Source organism: Pithys albifrons, chromosome Z (genome assembly GCF_047495875.1).
Source record: "Pithys albifrons albifrons isolate INPA30051 chromosome Z, PitAlb_v1, whole genome shotgun sequence".
Lineage (NCBI taxonomy): Eukaryota > Metazoa > Chordata > Aves > Passeriformes > Thamnophilidae > Pithys > Pithys albifrons.
The window spans coordinates 35,782,907-35,798,513 of record NC_092497.1 but is presented as its reverse complement, the minus strand read 5'-3'; positions in this window follow the sequence as shown (position 1 = coordinate 35,798,513).

Sequence of the window (15,607 nt, the reverse complement as noted above, 5' to 3'; positions counted from 1 at the left end):
GGGGTTTTAATGATGGCTCTCCTGACATCCCTGAGGACTAAAAATTCTATTATTTCATGGTCGCTGTGCTCCTGGCGGCGTCCAATCACTGCATCATTCACCAGCCCCTCTCTGTTTGTAAACAGTAGGTCTAGCGGGGCCTTACCCCTGGTAGGCTCATTTATCAGTTGATGAAGGAAATTGTCCTCTATACACTCCAGGAACCTCCTTGACTGCCTCTTCTCTGCAGTATGAAGCTCCCAGCAGATATCTGGCAGGTTAAAGTCACTGTGCTGGTTTAAAGGTGAACCAGCAGGGGAAATGAACTCACCACGAGAGAGATTATAAGTCGGACCTAAAATTTAATAATAATATTACAATAACAACACTGACACACAAGGGAAATTGCTTTCAACTCACAAAACCCCAGCAGTATAACCCAGTGTCCTGGGGCACAAACCCAAGGGGGTTTGTTTGCCCTTGTGCTGAGACCCCTGTGGTTCCCCCAAGTCCAGAGCAAAAGGAAAAGAAAAACCTGTTGGTGCAGGTGAGGGCTGTGGTCTGGGCAAGAGCGGGGATCTCCTCCTATCAAGGTCCTGCTGCTGCTCTGGATCCGACGAGAGGTTCCCGAGGTCTTCTTACCCACCACTTATGTACCCTCAGGGAGGTCTCAGTCCCTCCCCCTGGGCAGGGACTCACTCAATGCATGATTAACTCTGGGAGCCAGGGGGTGTTGAGCTGTTGATGGCCCATTAGCAGCTCCGCCCCCCTCAGGCTGGGTGTGAAGGTGATAATGACTCCCTGGGCAGCTGCTGCTAGTGGCCCATTGACCTTGGGGAATGAATAGAGGGGGTAGAATACACAGCTTTGATCACCCCCACACAGGGTTAGCTGGTCCCTCCTGCTGAACTAGGAAGTCACCCACAAGAACAAGGGCAGGAGATTTTGAGACATCTGCCAGCTGCTTGTAGAATAATTCCTCTCCTTCATCATCCTGGTCAGGCGGTCTGTAACAGACACCCACAAGGGTGTCAGCCTTGTTGGCCTTGCCCCTGATTCTGGCCCACAGGCACTCAACCTTGTCACTGCTGACCTCAACTTCAACAGAGTCAAGAGACTCTCTAACATATAAAGCCAACCCTCCACCTCTCCTTCCCTGCCTGTCCTTTCTGAAGAGCTTGTAGCCCCCATATCAGCACTCCAGTCGTGTGAGTCATCCTACCATGTTTCTGTGACAGCAACTATACCATAGTTTTCCTGTTGCGCTATGGCTTCCAGCTCCTCTTGTTTGTTTCCCATACTGCGTGCATTGGTGTACATGCACTTCAGCTGGGCCATTGATTTCATTCTCAACTTGGGCTCTACACCCTTAGGCTTATCTCTGGAGAGCCCAGTTGCCATCCCTTCCCCCCTTCAAACCTGGTTTAAAGCCCTCCTAACCAGCCCTGCCAACTTATGGGCTACAGTTCTTTTGCCCTTCCTAGATAAATGAAGCCCATCTGGTTTGACAAGACTTGGCAACACAGAGTTTGTGTCATGATCAAAAAACCCAAAATTTTGACGATAGCACCATCCCCTAAGCCACCTATTGGTAAGCTGGGCTTTCCTAAACCTCTCCTCATTCATCCCGGCTAGCACAGGAACTGAGGCAATTACTACCTGGGCTCCTGTCCCATGAAGTGATCGGGTCAGAGCCTTAAAATCTTTTTTAATTACCCTGATATTCCTTTTATTGATGTCATCACTTCCAACCTGGACAACCAACAGTGGGTAGCAGTCTGAGGGTTGAATAAGCTGAGGAAGTCTTTTGGTAATATCCCTCACCCTGGTCCCGGGAAGGCAGCAAACTTCTCTGTGGGATGGGTCTGGCTGACATAGAGGGCCCTCAGTTCCCCTGAAAAGAGAGTCATCAATTACAACAACCCTTCTCTTTTTCCTCTTATCTGTAGTTGTAACCCGTCCGGTAGACTGGGGGTAAGCAGAAGACCTTGTAGACAGATCTTCCTCCTGACTGTCCTCCATCAGACTTTCTGAGTCCAGGGCCATATACCTGTTTTTTAAGGGCACCCTGGCAGGTGAAAGGGGTCGAGAGGGGGTGTTTTTGCCTCTACGACCAGGCACCTGTTTCCATTCCTCCCCATCCATATGGTCCGTTCTGTCTGCCTGATGGCAGGAGGGGCTGGACTTCGCCACCTCCTGCTGGGCTTCCTTAGGAGTCAAAAGGGTGTGACTCCACCAGTCGATTTCCCTTTCACTCTCCCTTATGTTTCTGAGCCTTTCTACCTCTTCCTTTAGCTCTGCCACCAGACACAGCAAATCATTCACCTGCTCACATCATATGCAGGTGCTTCTCACACTGTCCTCTGGTAGCAGTTCCAGGCTCAAACAGTCTGTGCAGCCAGAGGCCTGAGTGGCCGCATCCTTTTTAGAGGGTTCTGTCTGTTCTGACACCCCTCTATTGGTAACAGGAGCAACAGCTTTCATTTTTTTGAGAGGCATAACTGCCTTAAGCTGTGGGGAAAGGTAAAAAAAAAAAAATCCAAACAAAAAAACAAAAACAACCCCAAGCCACAAAAATACCTAGGCTTATGCCCTGCCTGTGCAAACTACCGTGCCACGCCCTCACTGCCGTGCCACGCCCCTGTTTGCCCGCTCCTGTTTGCCGCGCTCCAGGTCACTTGCGCTCCCTAGAGGTGTTTTTAAAGCCTTCTCACTCTCCTGCTAACGAGCAAGCCACACCTCCAACTCACCTCTGAGTCACCTGCTGGCAGCCGAAGGGGCAGCAAACAAAGCCTGGCAGGAAATATGATAGAGAAATATTGAGAAGATGAAAATTAAGAATGTATTTCAAGAAATTGTCCATTTGGTGAGGCAGAGTGAATATCGAGAATGAAATTTTTGTGACATCATTGCATAAAACATTGGTTACATTAATTTTAAAATCTGACCAAATCAATTTGTGAAATACTTTCTGATTTTCAGTTTTGCCAGTTTTGTTAGTAAAATCATTTATGTTTGTGGAAAGCACATTCAGAGATTTCAAAAAATTGAAATGTTTTGTTGACACAGGGACTTTTTTGAAACTTGGGTCATTCAAAAAAATTTATTTCCTTAGACAAACTAGCTTTTTTAATTAAAACTTGAAATGCTAATGAGAGCAAGATTAACTTTTAGAGACATAAGGCCTTTTATTTATTTCAACTTAATGGACTGTTTTAAGTTCAAAATCAAATTAAATGTTGTGTTTGAACATTTGACCCCTTTACTCTCCAAAATATTGTTTTGTTTTCAAAAAAATGGGGGGTTTTGTCATTAGAATAAAACTTGTCTCCTCAGTTAATCAAGAAACTATCATTTACTCTATTAGCTTCTTTCTTTGATGATAGTCTTCTCTTTCTTTTTGGATGTCATAAAAAATTTTGGCTATAATTTTCATGTGTTGGGCCTGCATTTTTGTTAAATCTGAGTCCTACCAGCCCTACCAAACTGAAAAACTTTTTCCAGTAGACTTTGGACACTTTAACAATTAAGTGACACAGCAGTTCTGCTTCAAGATCCCTGACAAATAGCGAAGAATCATAGTAGTCAGTTTCATAAAAAAACATTCTGGTGACTTTTAGACACTGCTAAATAGTTACATTAAATGTAAGCTGAAAAAATGTATCAGTCTGAAAACTAATTAAACTGGTTTGTTAGTCATTAAACTTGACCTTTGTTCTAGTGGTATTAGATGTTTCCTTCAGAAGCTTTGAAAATCCTGGTCAGAACAAACACCATATTTTTCAAGTTCTTATTTTTATTCTTGACAGCTTGCTTATTTCATTTATCCTCTAAATTCTCATCTATTTTATCCATTTACATGTTAAGTAGTCTTCCATAGCAGATTTTCTAACTCCTACTTACACCTTTGTGGTTCATTAGGATTGTGGTAGACATTGAGACTTCATTCATACTGTCACTTTAGTTAGGTATAAACTATTGTGTTTTATGATTAGGCTGAACTCTAGTGAAACACAAAGGAGCAATCTGTTTCATAATTTCTGTACTAGTGGCAGACTGTTAATCTAAAAAAATAGAATCCAAAGTTTGAGATACTTTAGCATGTTTGCATATCTTTTTTTTATACATTACAAATTTTGTTTAGAATAAAAGAATACTTAGGAGAAAGTACTGAAGGGTTTAAAGAATTGCTCAAGCACTTGTGGCAGTGTCTAAAGTTATCAAATTGTACATTACAGTCAGCTATCTCAAAACACAGCTAGCTGATCCTCTGAAATATGAAATATTATTTACCTATAAAGAAGAGAAAGCTTTATGGGTTTGTAGCATTTCTTCAGGTTTTTTCCATATGAGACTTTTATATGTGTAGCTCAGTATGCATCTGCCCCATAATGAAGCACCATTTATTGAAGCATTGTAATGATATTTGGCACATAAAAGTTTTTGGTTTCTTAGAGCATGTGCACTATGTATATGTATATTCTCCAAATTTCAGACAACACAGTTTCAAAAGAGCACAAAGAGGTTTTTAAATTTTCCTCGGCTTTATGGAAAGAATATTATTTAACACATTTGGGTGATATATGTGACCACTTGCTCTTCTAATCAAGTATGGGCATATACTGAAATATATTTCTACAAGGGAGGATAAAGATTTTCCGAAATTAAATTATGCCAGAGAAAAAGTATTCTACCTGTTGTCACTCATTCAAATTAATAAACTGATGTCTGAGAGCTGTTATAGAAGGTTAATGTCATCTGATTACTCTTCAGGTTAGATACAGAAATGCACTATGACAAAGTGGTCCATTTAATTCCTCATTGCCAGCATTCCATATTAAAATTCTCTGGATTGTTGTGGCATGCAATGTTACCATAACAAGCACTGAAATCAGTTTCTCATTGTAGATGCATGCAGAATTTCAGATGAAATCAATGGGACTTTATTGTCTTGACTACAAAGTAATGTTGCTGAAAGCTAAGGTTTTTTCCTATAAAAATGTTTTGGTTTGTAGTTATTGTTCTCTCTGATTCTCCTACGCAGTCTGAGTGTTCTCTGGACCTAGTAGCAGATGAGAGTGTTATTTCAATAACCTCTTGCTATTTGCAACTGTAGTTTTGAAGAGGGAGAACTAAACAATGACTACAGTTACATTTGAACCTGATAAGTGTTTTCCGAAGGGTCTAAAGAATTTCTATACAGAAATGTTCAGTTGCTGTCTGTGTCTGCATTTCTTTGGATGTAAGAGATGTGCCTACTGTACTTACAGCTACAAATACCTGTTATAAAGAACCATTGCAAAGAAGTGGTCTCTGTAACAAAACCCAGAGGGTTAAGTTTATTTTAAAGATCTTTGTAAAGAAAACTACCTGAAATAATTAAAATTATGAAGAGAACTTTAGTTTTCTTTCCTAATCACGTAAAAGTAATTGAAAATACATACTGTACTTTGCATGTTCAGTATTACATACACAGTGTTAGTATTCTAACCCATTGTATTTGTAATGTCCCTGCTGTTTTATCCCTGTTTCTACCTATGCTTTACATGCTGACTTTTTTTTTTCATGGAGAGCAAGGAGAGAATCAAAAATCTTCCAAGGTTTTCTCTGGCTTCTGGGACTCTTTGCCTCTTTCTTTCAGACTCTAGAAAAGAGAATGAAACTTCTTCCAGCTTTACTTTCAGGGCTGGAGACCTGTCAGGATTTTTTTTTCTTTAACAAATATGCATCTATAGAAACATTTACACAGATACATATCTGTGTCAAATTTAAATGAGAAAAATGGAAAAGTGGATTGCAAGATTGTGCCTTCATTCCCAAATACAGTATTTATCCCTGTACTTATCTGACAAAGTACTCTAAGATGCAATTCAGCTGCCTAAACGTTAAGAGTCTACAGTCATTTTAGAATCAATAAATTACCCTGACTGTCCTCCAACAGTCATTCCAGAGCATGGCAGCTCTCCTGGAAGTCCTATGCCGTATACGCCAACCTTGCAGATGTGCCTCAATAGAGCCTCTGAAATGACACTGTAATACTTTTTCCAGGCAGCTGAGTTTAACCTCTGGAGTCTGATCTTTTCCACAAAGCAGGAGGTCTAACATACATATATTCTAAGAAGGTTTTTGCAATTCAAATGTAAAGAAGTTAATTTGGTTACTTAACATATTTAGTTATGCTGATTTCTAAAATTTATCTCTTAAATTCTGTTGTCCTATGAAAAAGATGTTTGTAAGAAAACAATATCAGATGAGAGAATCATTTCATTTAGCCCTTTGTTGTCATGCTTAACTTGCAATTTGTGATGTGAGTTTAAAGCACATCCAACCATGCTGTTGCATTTGTGTTCCCTCACACAGCTTTCAGGCCTCCATCTTAGCATCTTAGCATCTTCCATTGCTGCCCAGGCAAGGAAGGAAAACTGCAAAACTAGCTCAGGTGCTTGTGCGGGACCACACTGTTGGCCATGCGTGTCTGTGCAGAGCTCAAGAGTCTTCTCTCTTTCCATCCTGTGCCAAATGCCTATGTCATCTAGAGAAGGAGTAACTGAAGCATGCTGCTCCTGATTTGACATGGGGTAGAAGATGTGGGACCAACGAGACCATTGACAGGATATATGATTATTGCTTTCCTTCTACAATCTTCTTGGCAGTTTCCTGGTGCCACAAAGAGCTGCAGCATGCTGTGTCACTCACACATATCAGGGAAGAAAGTAGAAGGCAGAGAGTGGGTCAGTTCTCTTCTTGGCTGCTGGTGTGTTACCCTACACACCCACCCCCAGTGATATACACCACTGTCACATCCTCAACAATGAACTGGGACAGACCCAGTACAAAAACAGTTGTACTTTATTTGCAACTTTTGTTCCTTTGGATACTTTTAGGGTTTGCTCCCCAGTTCCTCTTCCACTTTTTTCCTTTTTCTTCTTTCTTGCTTGTTTCAATTCTCTTTTTTTATTCTTTTTTTCCTTCACTAAACAGATAAAATGAAATAAAACACTACATCGACTTCTGGTTTATGCTGCTTTGAACACCAGATCCTTGTGGACACTGCATCTTGTGCTGCGATTTTAGCAAGGTGCTGATGAAGGCAGACAGCTTTCATCTGCCATCTCCCCACAGATACTTGGGAGTTCCTCAGCTGCAGTCAGAGATTTAGCCCAGGGTGCTTTATAGACAGAGATATGCTTCCTTACTGAGTTGCATTTGCTGACGCAGCTCAAAAATTCCCCCGAAACAGAGGCCCTGTTATTGCTTGAGACAGTAAAACAGTATTTATTGTGGCCAATGCTTGGATGAGCTTGATCATAGCTTGAGGGCCTAGCATGGGACTAAAATAAATAGTCTGTGCAGCAGGTTCCCATGGTCTGCTGGACAGTCATGTAGAAAAAGCAGAATTGCTTTGACAAGAGTTGGTGAATAGCATATGTTTAGACAGACTTAGCCTGGTTTTAGCAATTTAAAAATACTACTAACACTGCCAGGCTGTCTTTAGAAGGAACTTACAGGAGGTTCAGGTCAATTCCATTGGGAATAAATTTGACTTCCGCATCCTGAGGCTGAGTCAGATCTGCATCATCTTGTTTGGCACCACCAGTTCACCATCCAGAGCTGTGGACCGACCTTGGATACTGGATGAAAGAAGAGCCTAGGAAAACCTAGGAAAGTGTTTTATGGTACTAAAAGAAGTAATAATTCAAAAACTTATGCACAAGGTAGTAAATTGGGCATTGCAACAAACTGTATTAAGTAAGAGAGAAGAAGGCTGGATTTGAGGCTTCTCGTACCAGTTGCATTTGTTATGTGCAGTTATTACACGCAGTTACTATGTCATAGAGGTGTGGTTCAAAGTACACTTTTAACAGATAAGAGAGAGAAGTCAGTGCTCAAAACTATTAATATGAGTTTCTATTAAAAAACATGTGGAAATAATTTACAAAATATTACTTTTTTAATAATAAGATAATAAAAGACAGTAGTATCTGCTCTGGTAAGTCCTTTTATTATCTTAATAAGTACAGTTCACAGTATAAAATTGAAGATCATTAAATTCCTCAAAAGCAATGACACACTCCAGTATTAGCTGTCTAAATTCTGCCTAGAATGTGTGCATTTGCTGTTCAGCTTCAGGAAATTATAACCAAAGTCTCTGAAAGGAAACAGATGAACTCCCACTTGGGATGGAAGCTAAGCTGACCCTTATTCTAAAAAAGTACTTATGCTGTGTCAGATATCAGGGGGAAATTTCACCCACCCTTCCTTTTCGGTACATACAATTACAAACACACAGGGTTTTCAACTGCATAGGGCTCAAAGATAGTGAAAATAAAGTTGAGTGCCTATTGGTAAGAATCAGGGTAGGAATCAGGCAGACATCCTAGTGGGAGTCTGTAACAGACCACACAACCAGGATGAAGAGACAGATGAAGTATTCCATTAGTAGCTGGCTGATGTTTCACAATTATTAGCCTTTGTTCTTATGGAAGATTTTAACTTGCCAGATGTCTGCTGGAAACTCAACACAGTAAAGAGGAGGCTGTCTAGGAGGCTCTGGAGTGTGTAAAAGAGACTTTCCTGACACAGCTGGTAAAAGAGCCTACTGAGGATGGTTCCCTGCTGGGCCCTGTTGCTTGTGAACAGAGAGGTTGGTGGGGAGGTGGTGTGGTCAGAGGCTGTTTTGGGCACAGTGACCATAAAACAATAAAGTTTTCAATTCTTGGTGAAGTAAGGAAGGAGGTCAACAAAAACACTGCTTTGGTCTTCCAGAGGACAGACTTTGGCCTGTTCAAGACACTGTTTAAGAGATTTCCTTGGGAAACAGTCCTTTATAACCAAGGGCTCCTGAAAGGCTTAACTTTAAGAAGGAAATCTTAAAGGTGTAGCAGCCAGCAGTTCCCTGTTTGTTGAAAAATGACCCACTGCAGAAGAAGACTGGCCTAGTTAAACAGGGAGCGTTCACTGGAATTCAGGGGAAAAACCCATAGTTCATGACTTTTGGCAAAAGGGCAGGCAACTCAAAAAGAGTACAAGGATGTCATTGGGTCATGTAGAGTGAAAAATAGGCAAACACTCAGCTAGAATTCAATCTGGGCAGTCACTGATATAAAAGATAATAAAAGTTGTTTTCATAAATTAACAACGAAAGGAGGGCCAAGGAAGCTCTGCATCCTTTATTGCATGTGGGAGGGAACATTGCCACCAAGGATCAAGAAAATGCTGGTAGACAGGAACAGGGAACAGAATAAACCTTCTGCAATCCAGAAGGAAGCAGCTAGTGTCCTGCTGTGTCATTGAAACACTCACATGTCTATAGGACTGGATGGGAGTCACTCAAGGGTACTGAGGGAGCTGGTGAAAGAACTCACTGACTCACTCTCCATCATTTATCATCTGTGTGGTTGACTGGGAGATTAGACAATGTTACACTCTATATAAGGGCCAGAATCAGGATCTGGAAAGCTACAGGTCTGTCAGCCTGACATCAGTGCCAGAGAAGGTTGTGAAACATATTATCATGACTGTCATTGCATGGCATGTACAGCAGAACCAGGGGATCAGGCCCAGCCAGTATTAGTTTTGGAAAGGCAAGTCCTTCTCCTTTTATTAAAATGTGATCCACTTAGTGGATGAGGGAAAGGCTATGGATATATCTACCTCAACTTTGATACTGTTTCCCCCAGCATCTCCCTGAAGAAGCTTCAGATTCAAATAGACTAAGGGCCAAATCCTGCATTTAGGTCACAATAACCCCATGGAGTGTTCCAGGCTGCCTGAAGACTGGCTGGAAAGAGCTTAGTGGAAAAGGACCTGGGGATGCTGGTCAATGGCATCTGAACAAGAGACAGCAGTGTGCCCAGGTGCTCAAGAAGGCCAATGCCATTCTGACCAAGTAACCAGTAGCATCCCAGTTTGGATCAACAACAGTGTGGTCAGCAAGACCAGGGCAGGAACCATCCATCTTCTTGTACTCATCCCTGGTGAATCCACACCTCAAATCCTGCATCCAGTTCTGGGCCCTTCATTACAAAAAACACATGGACATGCTGGAACTTGTCTAGAGAAGGGCAACAGGAGGGTGAAAGGTAGTTCATACAAGGAGAGATTGTAGAAGCTGGGATGTTTAGCCTGGAGAAAAGGAAACTCAGGGGATACCCTACTGCTCTCTGCAAATACCTTAAAGAAGATTGCAGTAAGGGAGTCAGTCTCTTCTCCCAGGCAACCAATCACAAGACAAGAGGAAATGGCCTCAAAGTGCAGGTTTCTGGTTGGACATCAGGAAGAATGTCTTCATTAAAAGTAATTAGACATTGGAAAACACTTCCCAGGGAAATGGGGGAGTCACTTTCTCTTGAAGTGCTAAAGACACAACTGGACATAGTCCTTAGTGCTATGGCTTAGTTGACATCATGATGTTCAGTCAAAGGTTGGACTCAATGATTTTGGAGATGTTTTCCAGCCTTAATGATTCTATGATTTTATGATCTCTAATTCTTCTTGTTTCTTTCTTCTGCCTTTGTGGCAGTAAATCTGCAAGGTTTTGAATGGATGTCTTAGAAAGTAAGACAAAGGCTGGCATCAATTAATGGAGACGAAAATATGTGGAGTTATTAAAAACAAAATTAGTGGAAACAGAAAGCCTATGCTTACTGAAATGTCCCAGTAGTGAGAAAGGAAATATCTGTAGAACATCTTTCTTAAAACTGCAAAGGGTCATTAGTATAAACTCAAAGTTTGTCCAGTTGGTTTGAAAGTTTAACATTGATGACATGGCTTTGAAAAACTGCAGCCACCAACTGGTGTAGTGCTTAAAGTAATTCTTATGTGGTCATACATACCATCCATTAAAAGCCCTTTGTAAATGTGCTATAAATCAGTTTGCTTAATGCAATAAGCTGCAACTGTGAAGTGCATAGATGGCTATAAGGACAGACAAAATAAGTTCTGCTTCTCCAGTAGATTTGGGTTTTTTTAATGTAACTCTGTCAGTTTATTTGTATGAGCAATGAGTTTGAAGAACATATTTTTGTCTGGAGAGATATTATACTGCACAGCCTACAGGGAAGAGTTGGCCTGCTTCCCTGTTCTATTGAAGTAGGGGTATGGAGTATCTGTGCTGTTTTCTGTATGCCTCCCACCTAAATGTTGATTGGAATAAACACCAGGGAAAAATCCTCACTCTTCCCTCTGTTTATATGATCAACATGAAAAATATACAGAAGAACAGCAGAGATTTTATAGTTCTTGAATAATACCATAAGATGAGAAAACATAAAAAGAAAAATGGAGAAGCATCATGTCTGAGGGGAAGCTGAGAGGAGAGATAGTTGGATGTTGGATGTTATGATAATAGCTTTTGAAATGTATTCAAAGTAATAGTACAAACAAAATAGGAAAATTTCTTAGTCCTAAACAAGTAAGAGCAAGCAAGGCAAATTTGGACTTCAATTATTCAAGCTAGATATCTGAGCAAGAAAGAGGAATGAAAGAGGGGAAGATGAGGAACTAGAAATTCTATGAAAAAAGATGTCTGCTGGGATCTGTGGATGGCACTGTTGCAGAAAATCTAGTGTGACAAAAGGGATGTTTTCTGTCTCTGTTTTCTGTGAAGCATATCCTCCTACTTCCTCTGCAGCTACAGTAAAAGCTTGTCTGCTGTGGGACTGCAGCAGTGATATTGCTGTGGGAAGTGTTGGAGTCTTTTTGTCTATTTTTATTAATTTTATGTTTGCAGCATTAGTAGAGGTGACCAGGTAAAATTCAGTACTTCTAGTTATAAGTAAGTCAAGCATTCAGCTACACCTTTAGGTGCCTTGAGTGAGAGGGAAAAAACTATTATTGAAGAAGTCTAAGCCTCTACTTTTTTTAAAAACTAAACTGTGAAAGGGAAAATGTACACTTAATGATTGGTCAACACAGTGTGGCCACTGTAACAGGAAAAAGAAAGAACATATTTACTTACTAGATTAGCTGCAAAACAAACTTTATAAATACATATTTTCATGAAATGTTGTAGTATATTCTTATTATTCCCTAGGTCTACCCTGTTTTTTTCAGTGGAATTGAAATCACTGTAGTTATGTTCTGGTGCTATGTCCAAAGTCATCTTATCATTATCGATGACAACTTATGAAATAGTGAGTAATTTTTCAGTGACTCTCAGTCTTTATACCAGCCTAGAAACCTAGCAAAGCCTGTCCATTATTGAAAAATAGAAGATGTTGCTGGAGTGTGAGAAAGCATGATGACAGAAATGGACTGGGCCTCCTAAAACAGTTTACCTAGATCAAATGTATAGCTGGTGTGTACTGTTCAGGCAGTGGTAGCTTGAATCAGTAGAAACTGTAATGCCATAAATCTGCTCCCTGTTTCAAAATAATAAAGCCACATGTCCTTCAGACTTCTTCCAGTAATCCTTCCAAGAGCAACCCTTACTAGAACTTTAGTACAGTGGGCCGCTCTGTTCAAGTCAACCATTTGCTGGGTTGCCATTTGTTTTCAGCACAGTGAGTCATATTCATATAAAGCTTGACTAACTTACTATCAAAATATTAACTTGATATGAGTCCATACTGTATAAGTAGCTTACTGCTGTATCTGTCTATTGCAGCAGTACAATGAAAGTATTGATGGAGAAAGTCCTGTCACACAGCATTGTGCTATGCTAATACAATGACACAGAAACTTCCTAAGACACTGTATTAAAATATAAATATTTAGTATTAATATACAGAGTATACGAATGTTAATCTTGCCCATTGTAATTCCTAGATAGTGCCGCAGAACATCAGGAAATAGGATGACTGATTAATCCAAGACTTGTACCACATGACCACATGTGCATTGTTCTGATAAGTTTAAAAATTATGTCTTGCCATGTAAACATATTAGGAGGGTAAACTATTTTGAATTACACCCAGTTTTGAGGTTTTGATAAAAAGTTAAGGGATTTTCTAATTGTGTGAAGAATAATTCTCTCCTTATTGTCTCCATTGGAATTTATTAGCAATTTCTAGAACAGTTTAGAAGTGTGTAAATCTGAGTTATTAATGATTTTGCTCTACTTGTAGACAGAAGAGCCTGTGCTTTGTTCTTTAACAAAAACTGAAAGAGGAGAGCTTTAGATTAGATATTAGGAAGAAATTCTTTATTGTAAGGTGGTGAAACATTGGAACTGATTACCCGCAGGGACTGTGGATTCCCCATCCCTGGAAGGATTGAAGACAGGGCTGGATAGGGCTTTGAGCAATCTGGTCCAATGGAAGGTGTCTGCCCATGATGCAGAGGTCGGACCTAGATGATCCTTGAGTCGACCGCAAGGCGAGGGAGCGGGGCGGCTCGAGCGCCAAGTCTGCAAACTGGAGTCACCACGTCTACCCGGGCAGCCGAGCGACACCAGGTCTACCCGGCAAGGTCCATTCTCCCTCAAACCATTCTAGCATTCTATGAACAGAACCAAACAGCTCCCCATTATCATAGGACTGTTCTGATCTGTGATCCTGGTACATGCTTCATCATTGCTTAGTCATATGAGATATAGCAAGTCTGAGCAAACATGAAGAAAGAATCCAGTTCTGAATGTCTAGCCTTTGTCAGATAGGTACTGCATAACTGTCTCAAAACTTTTCTTTATGCAATATTCTAACTTTTTCTGAATTAAGAGAATATATAATGAATTTCTGAAAGTGACTGAAAAATGGTACATGTGACAAAAAAGTATCCCTGTAAAACTGTTTGTGAATTTGGGACTAAGATTAACACTGACACCCACTATAGCTGGCTGTGTATTAGCCACACGAGTAAAATCTCAACTTTTTCACATTTTCAAAACATCTTTTAATAGATAATCTCATTATTCAATGTTTTGCTTTTCAATCTATTCAGCTGTTCAGAATTTCTACTGATTTCGTTGAAGTACTCTGTATCAGCTGAGAAATGTTTAAGATGAAGTTAGTAGAAGAGTTTGGGCTGGGAAATTGCAAATACCACATGGAAATTATATTTGTATTACCATGAAATACATAGTATCAATAATGAAATGGAGAGATGGCATGTAAAAACAGACACATACAGGCAGACCGGTTGAATACCAAGTGAATTGTGTATGTATATAATTAATATAAACACAAAAGAATTTGTTTTGCAATTAATAGAGACATTGTCCTAGTTCAGCAGGAGGGACCAGCTAACCCTGTGTGGGGGTGATCAAAGCTGTGTATTCTACCCCCTCTATTCATTCCCCAAGGACAATGGGCCATTAGCAGCAGCTGCCCAGGGAGCCATTATCACCTTCACACCCAGCCTGAGGGGGGCGGAGCTGCTAATGGGCCATCAACAGCTCAACACCCCCTGGCTCCCAGAGTCAATCACCCATTGTGTGAGTCCCCGCCCAGGGGGAGGGACTGAGGGCTCCCTGAGGGTACATAAGTGGTGGGTAAGAAGACCTCGGGTACTTCTCGTCGGATCCAGAGCAGCAGCAGGACCTCGACAGCAGGAGATCACCGCTCTCGCCCAGACCACAGCCCTCGCCTGCACCAACAGGTCTTTCTTTTCCTTTTGCTCTGGACTTGGGGGAGCCACAGGGGTCTCAGCACAAGGGCAAACAAACCCCCTTGGGTTTGTGCCCCAGGACACTGGGTTATACTGCTGGGGTATTGTGAGTTGAAAGCAATTTCCCTTGTGTGTCAGTGTTGCTATAATAATATTATTATTAAATTTTAGCTCTGACTTATAATCTCTCTCGTGGTGAGTTCATTCTCCCTTGCTGGTTCACCTTCAAACCAGCACATCTTTTGGCGCCCAACGTGGGGCACGAGAGAGAAGTCAGAACTACAATTTCAATTTGTGTATTTGGATACAGAAACTCCCTGACTACCATGTTGCTTGATGTATTCATGTGGATGGTGTATCTGGGCCTGTTCATATTTCGACACATGGGGAACCATGTGCCTGTTTTGATGCTCTCTTTAATACCAGGGAGAAGGATCAAAATTGCTTTATTAATATACTATGTTTATGTTGTCATAACATCAGAAGCAATGAATTTCATTGTGAATGTATATTCAGTCTGGTGTGCCTGTCCTGGTTTGGGTTGTTACCTCTGGGGTCTCATTAAAAATAGCACCCAGACTGTGGGGAAAACAGGCGGAGATGGTTACTTCCACCTTTTCACCTCTGCTACAACAATCATTGAAAATATTGAGCTTCCTTTTGATGTTAGGGACAGCATAATCTTGCTGTTAGTGTTGCTTTGTCTCCTCTGTACTGTATACACCATGTTTAGGGTCAGAACTGGGCTCTCTAAGGAGACTTGCTGGAGGCCTGCCCTGGGAGCGGATGATGTTGAGTGGCACGGGAAGTGGGAAGATATGGGCCAGTATTTGGAGACCTTCTCTCCTCAAATGATCTGGAAATTCACCCCGGAACAACTGCAGGACCCTGCCAAAATGCTAAGCTATGTGAAAGGAAGATGCTCTGGTAGTCCCAGAGATGTGCAGCTCACAGCAACCTGCTGGGCCCTGGCCACTGCCTACCGCACACTGCTTGGTGTGGTACAGCATCATCAGGAGGAGGAGAAAAGGAGCAAATCCACAGGCACCATGTCCACCCAGACCATGACTGAGCCAGAGAG